This window comes from Mus musculus, chromosome 1, assembly GCF_000001635.26.
Source record: "Mus musculus strain C57BL/6J chromosome 1, GRCm38.p6 C57BL/6J".
NCBI lineage: Eukaryota > Metazoa > Chordata > Mammalia > Rodentia > Muridae > Mus > Mus musculus.
In genome coordinates, this window is record NC_000067.6 from 187,005,104 (window position 1) to 187,020,177 (window position 15,074).

At 45.3% G+C, this 15,074-nt stretch overlaps 1 protein-coding gene and 1 pseudogene across 1 annotated transcript in view; both read right to left on the reverse strand.

Moving 5' to 3' along the window:
* Gm19058 (predicted gene, 19058) lies at positions 907–1,474 on the reverse strand (annotated as a pseudogene).
* Positions 4,511–15,074, reverse strand: part of Spata17 (spermatogenesis associated 17) — a 205,898-nt gene continuing 195,334 nt past the window's right edge. The window contains exons 14-16 of the mRNA XM_006497207.3: positions 13,837–14,867; positions 8,688–8,832; positions 4,511–5,030 (exon numbers count right to left, since the gene is read on the reverse strand). The gene's annotated coding sequence lies outside the window, so the exon portion shown is untranslated. The remainder of the gene's footprint in view (positions 5,031–8,687; positions 8,833–13,836; positions 14,868–15,074) is intronic.

Genomic DNA, 15,074 nt, shown 5'->3' on the forward strand with positions numbered 1-15,074 from the left:
CTTAGTCAGGGTTTCTATTCCTGAACAAACGTCATGACCAAGAAGCAAGTTAGGGAAGAAAGGGTTTATTCAGCTTACACTTCCACATTTGCTGTTCATCACTCAAGGAAGTCAGGACTGGAACTCAAGCAGGTCAGGAAGCAGGAGCTGATGCAGAGGCCATGGAGGGATGTTCCTTACTGGCTGGCTTCCCCTGGCTTGCTCAGCCTGCTGTCTTATAGAACCAAGACTACCAGCCCAGAGATGGTCCCACCCACAAGGGTCCCTCCCCCCTTGATCACTAATTGGGAAAATGCCTTACCGTCGGATCTCATGGAGGCATTTTCCCAACTGAAGCTCCTTTCTCTGTGATAACTCCAGCCTGTGTCAAGTTGACACACAAAACCAGCCAGTACAAGGAGTGAGGACATCAAGTAACTGTGTGGTCCAGCTAAAGGAGGCAGCCCATGGAGAGGCTGGAAGGCAGGATTACACCTGCCTTGTTGGAGGAGAGAATTGAGGCCCAGGGCAATGAGAGAAAGGGAAAAGAGCAGCAGAAGAGACCCGAGTCTCTAGGGAGTCAGATGTCAAGGAGACACCTGCCAATGTGAGGACTTTGGCTTTTAATCCGGGACACAGGGAAGCCACTGCAGAGCAATGATCCTCGAGATCAGGAGCTCTGGCTCATCTTATCAGGGGACCACTCTGCTCAGTGGTATGTGAACAGGCGATGGAGAGAGAAGGGTAGAGAAGAATGGGCAGTTAGGGTCTACTACAATTCTCCCCCCTCCCCCTCCGTCTCTCCCTCTCTCCCTCTCCCTCTTACTTTGAAAAACTGATTAATTTTACAAAAGCCTGCCCCTGAGCTAGCCAAGTTCAAATTTAGAAGGGAATAGCTTCAACTCTGGAGAGTGTATCTGCAGTTTATTTAAAACTACTAATCACATGGGCAATATCCCACTTGGTCTCTGCTCACAGTGGTCCTCCTGTTTCAACCGTCCTTTCAGTCACAGTGGTGATCTGAAACCGGTGATAGGAACCGGCACCCCAGCAGCACAGCATTGGCGTGCAGCGTTCTCCAAGCTCCCAGGCCTCTGGTTGCTTCTATAGAGGCAGAGCTAAGAATGCACCATGACCAGTGGCCAGTGAAGGAACTTCAGACGTGACACCAAGCATGTCACTTAACCAAGGATGCCTTTTCCATTATCCTATCTCTGATGACCGTTGCTCCATTGAGGGTCCGTTTTGGAGCTGCTGCTCCATGCGGCCCGTGTCAACCATGAATGAATAGCTGTCGAGCTACAGCTGGTCCATCTCCCGGCAGCTCTTCATCAATCGCCATCTGGTGGAGAACTTGCTTCAAATCCTGGAAGCCATGGAAGTCTTCTGAGTGCCACCACTGATTAGCATAATGGAAATGAGCCAGAGAACCACAGGAGCCCAGAATGTAGGTAGCAACTCCCAGTCCACCATGGCGCTTCAGAGGGAGCTGGGATGGAGGTGGGGGAGTGGTCTGGACAGGACGAAACTACTCCTGAACTAGCCCACCGGGGAAGTATCTGTCTGTAACTCCCCAAAGGACTCTCATCCCAAATGCAGTGTATTTCACAGTCACCATGATACGAGTGGAAGGCAGTTCGGGGATTTTCGTTTGTTTGCTTTTGAGTTCTGGTCTCCCACTTGGCCCATGCTGGCAGCAGCACTCACTATGGACCAGGCTGGTGTTGAACTCAAGTTCATGTTCCTACTTTAAACCCAAATGCTGAGTTGATAGCTGTGGGCCACCATGCCCTGGCCATCTTGATGTACTTTGAAATGACAGTGTTAGTGTTCTATGTCTGCCTTCACAAAGAGCTGAATTAAAATGAAAGAAATATTTCCTCTCACAGTCCAGGGTTATGGGCCCTAAGTCAAGACTCTAGGGGTTGTTTCCTTCTGGAAACCCTGAGAAACTATCACATGTCCTATGCCCCTATTTGACTCCTAATGACTTCTGTCTGCCCTTGGCCTTCCATATTTGTCTCCATGTGACTATGAACTCATTCACCTTCCACATATTGTCCTTCTTGCCTCTGACTCCTATCCTCTTCACATGACTGACTTTTGGGACACCTGAACCTAGCATAATCTCTTCCTTATCTTTAATTATATGCACAAGATCCTTGCTTCCAAAAGACATTACACTGTAAGTCTGTGTGGACCTGCACTAGGAAGAGGTCAGTCATCAATCCAGCACAGATAGCTGATAAGGTTCCCATCTGTCCAACCATCCATCCATCCATCCATCCATCCATCCATGGGGTTCCCAGTCAGAATTAACAGGAATTATCGAATCAAGACCCATGATGGTTTCTATACAGACCTGCTTGTTATAAATTTAAAGATATTTTGAACTAAATTTAGACATATTTTTGGAATATGGTAGTAACTTGCTGGGTTGGAGCCAGCTTAATGCAAGATGCTAGTAGTGAGACCTAATCAATAATAAACTATATTTGTATACTTAAAAAAAATACACTTAGCTAAGGATTTTTTCCAGGTAGTGAAAGCCTTGAGCAGGGACTCCCACTGTGCCTCACCTCTTCAAGACTAGGAGTTGCCTAGCTTTTGTTTCCCTGCACAGTATAATCTTGGGTGTCCTTAAGAAAGATAAGAAATAGGATAATGAAGAACTAAAAACTTATGCATGTAGGAGCAGGCTCCTCCAAATGGCCCCACCCTACCATGTCTGTCTGTGCTGTCTCTCGCGATACAGTGGTCTCTTGGCGGCACCTCAGCCTTGACTTTGCAGACTCTTCTATTATGTTAAAAAGTGAGCGCACTGGTAACCTGGAGCTGGCTCCTTCACCTCAGTTTCCTCAGCTATAAATGTGGTGGCGATACCGACCTTGACAAAGTGTGGGGGAGCTTGACAGGTGGTGCAAAGGCTCCTTAGGACAGCGCCTCTCCAGGAACAGGCATCTGTGTGCATACCTTGGACTTCGACTCAACAACTGAGTCCTGCTGCTTGTCAGGCTATGTTATCTCAACTCAGAACTAGACTACTGAAATGTAAAAATGTAAAAAATCACAGCTTTTCACCTAAGAAGAAAGAACTCAAAAGAAGTGACCTTCAGAGTGTTGGATTAGTGTATGGAATAAATGATATGGCAAAAATAGTATACAACCTGCCATGGAGGTCATGATCAGATGCTAAATGGAAATGGTGAGGCTGACCTAGAATAGACCAGCCACTCCGCTTACCTACTGGGACGAGGCAAGTGGAGGCGAAGCTGCTTTGCCCAGAGTCAGTTCAGAGTAAGCCGGCTTGAGCTAAGTTGACCCAAAATCCTTGCACAAAATAAAAAGCACAAGCCCAGGGGATGTACGCCTGCCAAGTATTCCGCAGGCCCTGGGTTTAATCCCTATCAACAAAATAAATAAATAGGTCAATTAAGTTAGTCAGGAGTGACAGAGGTTGATAGACAGGGATCCTACTACCACTCCGGTGCATAGTTCTCTTCAAGACTACAAACTCAGGCTGTGGAAATGACTCAGTGTATCAAGCACTCACCAAACAACCGTGAGGGCTTAACATGGGAGCTCCAGTGCCCACTTAAATGCTGGGTGGGCACAATGGCCCTGCTGAAATCCTTCCTCGGGAAGAAAAGACGGGGGTGGGGGTGGGGCGGAAATGTTTCCTGGAGCAGCTAGCTCAATAAGCTCTGGCATCAAGGGAGAGAATCAGTCTCAATATACAAGGTGGAGTCCAATCCAAGAAGACATCCAGCCAGGAAGGTACACTGACCTCTGGCTTTCATATAAACGTGCAGACGCCAGCTCCTACATATGTGTGAACATGCATACATACAAGCACACATAAAAGCAACAAACGAGGCTGTTGCCGGGAATGGTGGTGCATGCCTTAAATCCCAGTATTTGTAGACAGAAGTGTGAGTGTCTCTGTGAATTGAAGTCTGGCTTGGTCTATGTATTAAGATCTAGGCCAGTTAGGGTTTCCTAGTATATAGTGAGACCCAGCCTCAAAACAACAATACCGACAACCACACGGCAATCTTTCTATATAACATGGGCCAATTCTGCCTTGCATTTAGCATTGTTTTCTATAATCACTTTGCAATGGTACTAGACGGGTATCAGTAACAGTGTTTTGATTAAGGCAAGTTGTAGCTCCCCGCCACCCCCCCCCTAGTCCCATTCCCAGACCTCTGGACTTCAGTGTCCTGCTCTGTTCTTCATCCAGCCCAGGTGTGGACCACCATTATGAAAGATGATGTTGCCTGGAGTTGGTCTGAGGGGGCAGTAATGGGTTCACCAGGGAGTGAGAGTCTTCCCTGGGTTTCTCGTCCCTCTTTCTCCTCTTCCACCCGACTCACTGTCATCACCACGCAGGAAGGTTACTTCCTGACAGCTCTTCACGTCAGTCAAAAGTCTAGGTCAGACACTTATCAATTGACCCACTGTTAAAAGTAGACTCTCATTTCAGCATCTGTCAATGGCCTCTTTTGATCCATTTAGACCGGAGCCTACATCCCTGCAGTGATTTATTTGCAAGCGTGCACTGACTTTTAAAGACAGGGACACATGTCTAGAACTCTGAAAGTCAGCCAGCCTGCGTGTGCTTGTTGCTTCTGCAGCTGCCTATCCAAGGACTCCAGAGATCAGGCTGTGCCTGGGGATGGTCCCCTGCAACCCTCGCCACAGAGTCTGACCCCAGCACTCTGTGTTCTCCCACCAACAGAAGGGCCAAGTTGATTCCAAACATCTTCCTTGTGTAGTCCATGGTCTCTCCCTCTGACTGTAGAGCTGTGTTTCCAGTGGCTGCAGGCCACGGCTCACCTGCACACATCCTGGGTAAGTGATCGGTGATGGCTGGTGGGGCCAGTGTGTGACATCCCTCTGGACCCAGTCAGGCCTCCTTTTCCCCTCCAATCTGGCCAAGCATCAGGAGGGACTTCCCACTCCAGGGCAGGTGTCTTTCTCTTCTGCCAGGGATAATGTGCATTTGTCTTTCCCAGGTGTTTGTCATAGTGCTGTCAGTACCTCCGAACCTGGGAGACAGGAAAAGAAATGTGAACATGTACGAAGTTCAGGGGAGCCGAGGAAATTTTCCTGACGTGCCCCTGCTGCGCCACTGCGGCAGTTGAAGAAGGCCTGTCATTGGGCTGTCAACCTTTAACCTCCCACAGACGTATTTTGAAATGATGTGTAAAGAATTGCTGTGCCGTACCACTGGCTCCTTTCAGCTCTGCGCGTCTGTCCTTGATGTCAGTCAAAAGTAGTTAACTGGCACCCATGGAGCCTTAAAAACACCTCAACCAAGTGTCGGCAATGACTTTAGCTAGGAAGACTTGCTCTTGTCAAGGAGTGACTTTCTGACATAAGGTATTGTTTACCTAGGCAATGTTCTCTTACTTGCATTTTAATGAGCCTAATTAATAATAAGTTAGGAGTCCGCAGCTATTTCTTCACAGCTGGACCATATGCACTAATTACACTAAATGGGAAAACCTAAAATAATCTACTTAGTGAGGAGAAGTTCTTTAAGAATAGAGAAGCCCCCCCATTATTTCCTACATTTCTTCTCCGTCTCCATCACAGTATCTACTGTGATACTGGAGTGGTTTGCAAATCATTATGGTGTCAACATCGCTTTCGAAACGGTAGTGTGCTTTGGGGGTTGGCAAGTTTTCACTTGTAAAATTTTCAGGAACTTTCCAGAGAAACTGACATAGGGAAGTGTTTGATGCATCCTTTGGGTTGAAGGATGAACACCAGGGGTCGTGAGACGTAGTCCCATAACGGAACTACATCACTTACAACAAATAAATACCCTCCAAAGGGCCATTGGAGCTTATGGAAGTCTTGTGTGTATCTTAAAGTATGGTACTATCGGTCCCCCTATGATTACAGTCCTCATAAGCAGTTGGGTATCCTCAGAGTTACTTAGGAATCCAGGTAAGTATTTGGGACCAGAGCAAAACAACGTCAAAGGAAACAGGCTATCCATGGTTAGGCAGAATTGGATAGTAACAGAACTTTTGCCTGCCACCCCCAAGCATGCAAAAGCACTGGAAAGGGGCAAGGAGCCTGATGCCCTAGACTGTTGGCGTGATCGGCAGCAGACACAGAGCTGTTGAACTTTCCTCTGATTATGTGACTCTGGGAACACGGGTATGGGACCTGTCACAGAGATAGGATAAGCTGAGGTGCAGCTGTTAAAGGAGAGATAATCTCTCACAGAATATATCATTGATCCCTTGGGCAGTCGTTATTTATCCCCTCCCCCAAAAATGAATCGTGGGGTTTAGGTTGTAGGTTGTGGAACGATCCTGAGAAAAATGCCTTGAGGAAAGTTAGTAATGAATCCAGTCCCCAGACTCTGTTCCAGGATTCTTCCAGAACTCGTGTTGAAAACTTAAGCCCCAAGATCACTAACTATTAAATGCAAGACAGAGGTGATGCCACTGTCTGGGGGATCCGAAGCTTGGATCTCAGAGTGACTTTTGGACTTTACCAGGTCCCCATCCGCCCATGTTTTAACAAGACACAGTTCAAAGCAGTCAGAGATGATTTGAGCTAATTGGTTGATTCAGCAAGAAACCTGGGAAAAGGTGGTGCTGAGGTTGGCGGCATCAGGCTGGCAGGGTTAGCAGATGCTCTCCAGAAAGGGCCTTGGAGTGGAGGTGCACCCTGCCAGGCACCATATGTGTGATGGACATGACAGAGAGCACAGGATGTCTGAGCGAAGGTGACAGCTCGGTCCTCTTTCACAGAGAAACTTCCCTTGGAGTAGACACAAGTGATATAATGTCCACAAAGTGGGCACATTTGGGAGCTTCTGGCACCTGGCAGAATTCTCTGTTGCAGCTACCTACTGCTTTGTGTGTGTACAGTAGGGGAGGGGGTAGCACAATTTTCTACGGTAGCATGACTGAACTCATTGTTCTCCGTGCATCTCCAGGGCAGCAAAGGAAGAATTACAGACCGAAGAAACAGGGTCCGCATGGCCACATTAGCTCACTGAGAGGGCACTCATGGCCATTGTCTCCTTATCCACAGATTACATGGTCGAAGTTGACATACACATTTTCAACAAGAGAGGCAGAACTCACTTGTATCTTCCAGGCTCCATTGTGAGGACTGGTTCTATCTCCCTCCTTGAGTTTAAGCTAGAAAATGTCAGGAAATTGTCATCTAAGGGGACAGGTGTCACCATCTAAGAACATTTTCTAGTCCCCAAATAAACTTCCCATGTTTTCCTCCTGCATCTGTCAGGGTGTGCGTGTTTGCAGCCCCACGCTTCTTGCCAGGTCTCTGCGTCGAAAACCGACAGTTTGACTCTACCTCCCGTATAATAGGTGTTCCCTGGTATTGCACAGAAATATGCTGTTTAAAGGCAGGGAGGTAAGTGGAAGTCAGACCCATGTTTTTGAAGACTGAATTCAATAAAGACCCTGCTTTTCTGCTGGATGTAGCTTCTAAACAGAAATCCTAATGTGCTGTCTGTCTTTGACACAGTCAGAAACCCCATAGAGTGCTGTTGTGGTATGGAGGGAGGAGCGTCTCTGAGGCAAGCTCAGGGGCTTTCCCAGTGATGATGAAGCAGGCCTCTGTGGGAGTTAGAAGTCTGCCTTCTCCACCAGGGAGTTGCTGCTGCCATCATAGCAGATGATTGTAGGACACCACAAATACTTCCTTCCCCGAGTCATTATTTGCACGGCTCAGCATTGACCTATATCACTGAAGCCACCTATCCCTTCTAGACTTCTAAATTGTCATTCACTCAAAGATCCACTTTGTCTACACAAATAGAGAATAATCATTTCACTAATATTATTCCCTAGTGTTCTTTAAAGAATTATTCCATATTTATTTACATCCCTTCTCTCTCTCCCAGTTTGTGTGTCTGTGTGTGTGTGCGTGTGTGTTTGTGAGTGTGAGCACACATGCATACATTCATGCACATGTGTCATAGTGTAGTATGTGGAGGTCAGAGGATAACATCTAAAGTCCGTTTTCTCCTTCTACTGTATTGGTCCAGGGATCAGGTTGTCAGGTTTGGAGGCAGGTGCCTTCACCTGCTGAGCCATCTAGTTCTCTCTGATGCACTTTTAAGATAAGATAACTAGTAATTACGAATAGATGGGATGGATATTATTTATTGGGATGAGAAGATGGCAGCCAGTTCCCCGGCCTGCCCCTCCCCCTTCCTTCTACACTTGCCTGCCCCTCCTCCAGTTGCCTATGGGGACCTTAGAGAGTCCTGGGATAAATGTTAACTTTGGTTAGTCCTAAGATCTGCTCATGCAGAAAACAATGTTAACTGTAGATTGAGGCTGCTTTGGAATTTAGCTTCTTTAATGTTAGTGCAAGGTCTTAGACTAAAGAGAATTCTTATCCGACTTCTCACTCGTGGGCCGAACTGCACTAGTATAATTCTTATTCCCTGAGAAATTTGAACTGACCTCTGACACATACTGGGTGCATTCTTTGCAACTGTTGTAAACATTAAGCAAGACCAACCCTTTGACCTTAAAGGAAATGCAAGGTTAGTTCCCAAGAGCTTCATGATCATCAACTGATTAATACATAATCATTTCTACTGGTGGTTTCTGGTTTAAGAGCGCTGTATATATAATATATGGTCACACACACACACACAATTTGCTTCACTGAAATGGAAATCATAGTTAATAGCACTATACCAAATGTCTGAACAGTCGATCTCACTCATTGATTTGTAGGGTACATGTCCATCTTCTCGAGCTTAGACGTAGAGGTAGGGCTTCAACATCACAATCTCAAACAGTAATGCCACCAACCAAACCACGTAAATGTCAAAGGATCCACCTGGAATAGAGTGTATAAAGAACACTGGTTGGGTGTGCATGAAAATCCCTTCTGACCTCAGCGACGGGGGTACAGGTGAATGCTGAAGTTTGCCCATCCTGTGTGTGTCCTCACGTGGCCAGGAAGCACAGGGATGATTTGAAGCTTAAGTAATTTTTGGTGAGCAGGCAAATTCACAAATATGGAATCCACGAATGATGATAATAGACTATACCTTATTTAAAAGGTTATGCCTGAAAAATCAATTAAAACTAGTAACCTCAAGAAATGATTAATGAGTCTCATTTGGCTTGGCATGGTGCTGTACAGCTCTAATTCCAACAGGCAGGAGGCTGAGGATAGAGGATTATTGAGTAAGAAGCCAACCTGGGCTACAGTGTGGAACCCAGTCTCAATAAATAAATAAGCAGATCAATAAATGACGGAAGCATCATTTGTGCCAAGCTTTTCCTCCAGCAATGGGGCTCTTTGTTCGGCTGTATCCATCTGGGCTTCAGCAGGTCATTGGTCACCTGTGTGGTTCATACTTTCTCTTGGGCCCTTTTGTCACACTGAGTTACTACTTTGCCATTCCATAGCTCCTCAGTGGCAACCACAAATTGTAAATAAAACTAAGTTTATTTCAACACAGGGAACCCTTTGCTTGTCTTTCTCCTCATCTCTCTGTCTTAAGAATTTTGCAAATACGAAAATAGTAAAAAAAAAAAAAATACTAGTAACCCTGTAAAACCATTGGGGAATGTTGTAGCAAAGTGGAAGTAAACACGCATAAACTTTCTGGTTTCTAAAGTACAAGTTCTCTCTTCTTGTGCCCATAAATGATAAATAGTCTCTAGGTCTTGATTTATTTGTTTTTCTTTATCACAAACCAAGCCTTTAGGTATTGCAAGTTTAAGGGGGTTTTCTTTTGACAGCCATATTTCAGAAAAGGATAATTTAAAGGAAATGTTGTCAGCAATAATCAACCGTTAAGCACTTACAGTGTCTCGCTGCAGCAGATGGAGGGGCAGAGCTACTGCCCACAATGCTTGCAGATGCCATGAGAACTCACTGGGTGCAACCTCTTGGAGGTTTAGCTTCCTCCTGTCAAGTGGAGGCAACCGCTTCTCCTGGGCTTTGTGAGGACTGAATTCAGCCTTATATGGAAAAGCTTCAATCCTAGGGTCCAGATACATGGGAGAAGACCAGGGCAATGATGGGTCCCTCCTCTGAATTCCCAGTGGGAAGGTTCCCAGTGAATTCACTCCTAAACATTTGTGTGGTTGTTTTTAATTTTGGGTATTTTGTTTTGTTTTGTTTTGTTTTGTTTTGTTTGTAACATGGTATTTTCTGCCTTCTGACTTTCGTGTATGCCATACAAATTCTTCCCACAATAGTGAAGCCATAATTGATATTAACACTCAACTGGAAGTTCACTATTTAATACAATTATGTAATTTCTGTAAGTTAAGGTAAAATTTGTAATTATATACTTTTCATAATATTTTATTATTTGGGAGTGTCATATCATGAACTCCAAGCACCCTCACTTTCCAGTGCTCCAAAGTCCCCACCCCATCCTTGTGATTCCCTTCCTGCAGGGGAAAAAAAAAAAAACAACCAACCAACCAAACAAAAAACAAATTTAAAAAACCAAATCCAATTTGTGTTGCCCATACACTCACTGGAGCATAGTCAAACTCTCGGTAGCCAGACTCTTAAAGAAAAGTTAGTGAGACCTTCTCCCTTTCCTCATATGATTGGTTTTTGTCACCTTGACACAGCTAGAGTCACTTGGGAAGAGGGACAGTTGATGATTGCCTCCATCAGATTGGCCTGTGGCCCTGTCTGACAGACTGTCTTGCTGGATGACTGATGTAAGAGGATCTGAACCACTGTGGGTAGCACTGTGCCTAGATCAGATTGCCCTGGGCTGTCTACAAAAGCCAGCTGAACAAACTCAGTGAGGGAGGCAGGAAGCAGCCTTCTGCATACCTCCAAGTTCCTGCTTGACTTCCTGCCCATACTTCCCTCAGTGGCAGACTGTAACTTGGGGGGCATAAACTGACCCCAACCCTTTTTTTTTCCACCAGCTGCTTTTTGTCTTGGTTTTTACCACAGCACAAATAGCAGACGGGAATACCTTTCCAGGTGTGGGTCTTCACTGAGTAAGGAAAAGGTAAAATGGTGCAGGTTGTCTTGGTTACTTTTCTCACTGCTGTGATCCAATGCGTGGTTAAGGCAGCTTAAGGAAGGGAGGGCTTATTTTGTCTTCCTGCTTAGGGGAGGTGGAGCAGCGGGAGCCTGGGCAGCTGGTCACATCACAGCAGCAGTCAGGGGTTGACGATGCTTGCTGGGACTTAGCTTGCTTTTTCCCTTTATTCTGTCCAGGACCACAATCCAATGACTCACTCTCATTCAGGGTGTGTCTTCCAATCTCAGTTACATCAGTCCAGAAGTTCCCTCATGAACACAATCAGAGTTGTGTTTCTGTTGTGATTCAAAAATCTCATCAAGTTGGCAATCAAAACTAATCGCCATTGCACATCTTTTCTACCCTAAGGGAGCTTCTGGCCTTGCAGATGTCACCAGAGAGGAGGCTTCTGTCATTGCAAATGGAGTGCGGTTTTATTCACCAAGGACTAGTCTTCACAAAGCCAATTCCAGAACACCTCATCTCAGCCCTGTCCGCAGAGATTGCGCCATGACACCTGAAGCTCTGCGTGCATTTGTTTTCCAAGAGAGTTTTTTTCTTTCCTTTTGAAAAAAAAAAATCTACTGAGTTCTGCCAGAAGAAACTCGGGACATGTTCTAAGTTTAATTATGTTCAATTCATTAACACAATTAGAGCTGCAAACACATTTATTGACACAGCCAGAATCACTTAATAGCAGGCATTAAGTCATAGATTAAAAAACTCACTCCTGCAGGGCCTCCAAACTCTGGAAAGGAGAGCTGGGAACTGTGTCTTTGGCTTATGGCACACAGATGTGAGGGAGATGACCAGAGGTTGCCCCTCATCACTCGCTGGTTGTTGTGTTCGTGTTTCAGCAATGATGGTTTTGTCCTTTGGAGGACAAACCGAATCCTCTTGAAATACCACTTTTCCTTTTAACATGGAGATTTGATGCATATGGATCTGATTTTAGCTTTAGCTAAGCCAGACAATCTCACATAGAGGAGACAATAGAGAAGACAGAGGCTCTTGCTTTCCTAGCAAAGACAAAGGGGCAATGGCAGATTGAGAGCCTAGGGCCAGCTGCCCTTCTCTGTAAATTCCTCCTTCCAGAGGGAAGCCCTTGAGCCCATCTTGTGTGCCTGGGGAGTTGTTTTGCCTGAACAATCGTGAGGAAAGCTGGGGTCCAGACCCGAGTGAGCTGCTCCCGAGGTCGACTTGCAGGCTCTTGTACTTCTTCCTTTCCAGAGAAGCAAATCTTCAGGAGCGATGGTCCCTGTAATCCCAGCTCTCGGGCGGTGGAGGCAGGGAGAGCAGGAGTTCACAGCCAGCCTCTGGCTACATAGTAAGTTGGAACGTGAGACCCTGCCTCCAAAAAAGCAAACACAAAAACCAACGGAATCTTTCTCTAGGCACAGAATTTAAGTATTTGCTTGTGTATTCATTTTTATGTATCACGCATCTGTGTTGGTGTGTGTGTGTGTGTGTGTGTGTGTGTGTGTGTGTGTGGATACACACACTTACATATACTCCTGAATGCTAGAGTGTGTCAGGTCTTCTCTATTACTCTCTACATATTTCTTTGTGTCAGGGTCTCTCCCTGAGTCCTGGGCTCAAGGGCTTTCAGACAGGCCAGCAAGCCCTAGCTAGAGTTATAGGATGTGCAGGGTGGGACATCTGGTTGTTACATGGGTGCTCTTATCCAAACCTCTTCCTTCCTCATAACTGTCCAGCAAGTTCCCTTAACTGCTGAGCCATCTCTCCAGAACCTACAAGCACAGATTTTAAAAAGAGGCTTCAATAAAGTTTCAAGTTACTGATTTTGTTAACAAGTTAATTAAAAAAAAAAAGTTTAACATTACATAGTTGGCCAATCCCCCACCCCCACCCCACCCCAGGATTGCGTACTTCTCTGAACAGTTGATTGAAATGCTGCCGTGGGAGACCTGACTCACGGGAAGTTCCATACATGTGTTCTCGATACCACCATCTATCTGAATGCACCCATACCTCCCAAACTCGGGATTCTTTATGACACTAAGAAGTGTCCTAGTGTGCAAGTTCTTAGGCAGTGTGCCTGAGTTTACACCCTGCACTCCGACCTGTTAGTTTACTGATGGTTCTGACCTGGGATATACTTTCAGTGTTTCCTTGCCTTTGATGTAGCTCTTTTTGAAACAGTCTCTTTAGGAGGGAGGTGAAAGCTCATAAAAGTTACGAGATCCTCCGGGTCCCACCCCAAGATTACATAAGGAGTAAACATTGCTGGGAGACTTCAGCCCAGCTGTTTGCAAGTTGGGTAGAGAGTTCTGGAGTCTTGAGTCTTGGTGAACCATCACCCCAGCTGGGATGGGCATTCCAGCTGCAGCAGATATCGGCGCTCCTGAAAGTGGCCCCAGTAGACTGGGTTCATTGAACAAGACTCGGATAGAATCTTCAATTTGATCTGCCATGTTCCCTGTCCAAGATGAACGTTTTGCTGTTGTTGTTGTTGTTGATGGCTCCCCAGGGAAAGTCACAGGCTCACTTTTTATATCTACAAAAATGGCTAACATAGGTTTAAGTCAGGGTAGAGAACCTGCCTAGCATGCATGAAGATCTAGGATCAATCCTCTTTATGCAAAACAATATGTAAATAAATACCAAAACAATAAATACCAAAACAATTGTGTCTCTCATGGATACTTAAGTTTAAAAAAACAAACACACACACAAACAAACAAACAAACAAACAATAGTAAAAACCTTTGGACCATCAGGTGGTGCTCACAGAAAAGAAAGAGTCACCATAGACACAGCCAATCATCAACCTCCTTTCTCCTGGGGAATAATTTGTCTTTTCCACTCACCTACTGAGAATCCTGTGTTTCCTGTGATTCTCCAAATAGTCTCTGTTTTAGTCACACAAGTTATCCCCAACAAGCTTGCCACCTTTGCAAAGTAAGAGATTTTTTAAGTGGAACATAATCTGTTCTTCATTTATCTTTTGACACAGTCTTACAACTCTCATCCGACATGCAGCGGGGTTCGGTGAGAAGCAGAGAAGTAGGATGCTGGATGGAAAGTAGATATGCAGTCTGGGAAATTTACAGACATGGCAGGAAAGTGGACCTGTACACTTAATAATGTTGATGCTTTGTCTATAATGGAATCTGATACAGAATCGGCACATGATGCCCAAATGGTTAAGGCGCAGGTTGCTGGGTAGGGCCTCACAAATTGTCGGGGACAGCTATTTTTTGAGACAGAGGTCAGCTGGCATGCTCTGTGCTGTGTATTTGTGGAGTCTGGTTGAACCTCAGTGGAGATGGTGACAGTAAGTGAGGCAGACAACACCTGTGCTTCAGGAGCAGGCAGGTGCCATCATCCTAGAGAAAATTCAAGCAAGATCAATAAAAATGATTAAGGGACTCACGGAATTGATTTCTGAGAAAAGATTAAGAAAAATAAATGTGCAGCTTGACACATAGCCCAGGAGGAATATGATAACTGGGTGGTCCATTGATGTATAAGATGCTGACGAAAAGACATTTGCCAGGCATGCGGAGACAAATTCCCTAACAAGGCATCTGGGGACACAGTTTCCCCAAGAAGTGGTGGGAAGCCCTGTCCCAGAAGCAGCAGGGACTCAGGTGCACAGATGTTTTCTGAACTTTGCTGGCAGGGCAGAAAAATGAACAAGACCACCACATATTTTTAGTGCAATTTTCTTAGTTCCTAGGAGCACGGGAATGAATGAGAGCAGAGTTACAACTTCAGCCAAGGTCCTGTTTTGAGACTGGTGACACTGTAGGACTTGATTAACATCGTTTAGGCCGCATCATTAAAATCAAGGAATGAAGAAGAGTCATGTGGTCCAAGTAGACATCAGATCTGTGCCCTAAGAATAAATGGATAAATTATACATATGCATACACATATTATAAATGTCTATGTGCATAATAGAGTTCTACACGGCAAAACATTTCTTTAAAATGTCAGTTAATGTGTATATATTTAGCGACTGTTTCCAAAGTGACTTGTGTGATGACAGAGCTTTTTGGTGAGTTACCTTTGCCCTTTGTTCTTGGCAGTTTTCAGAGATAGC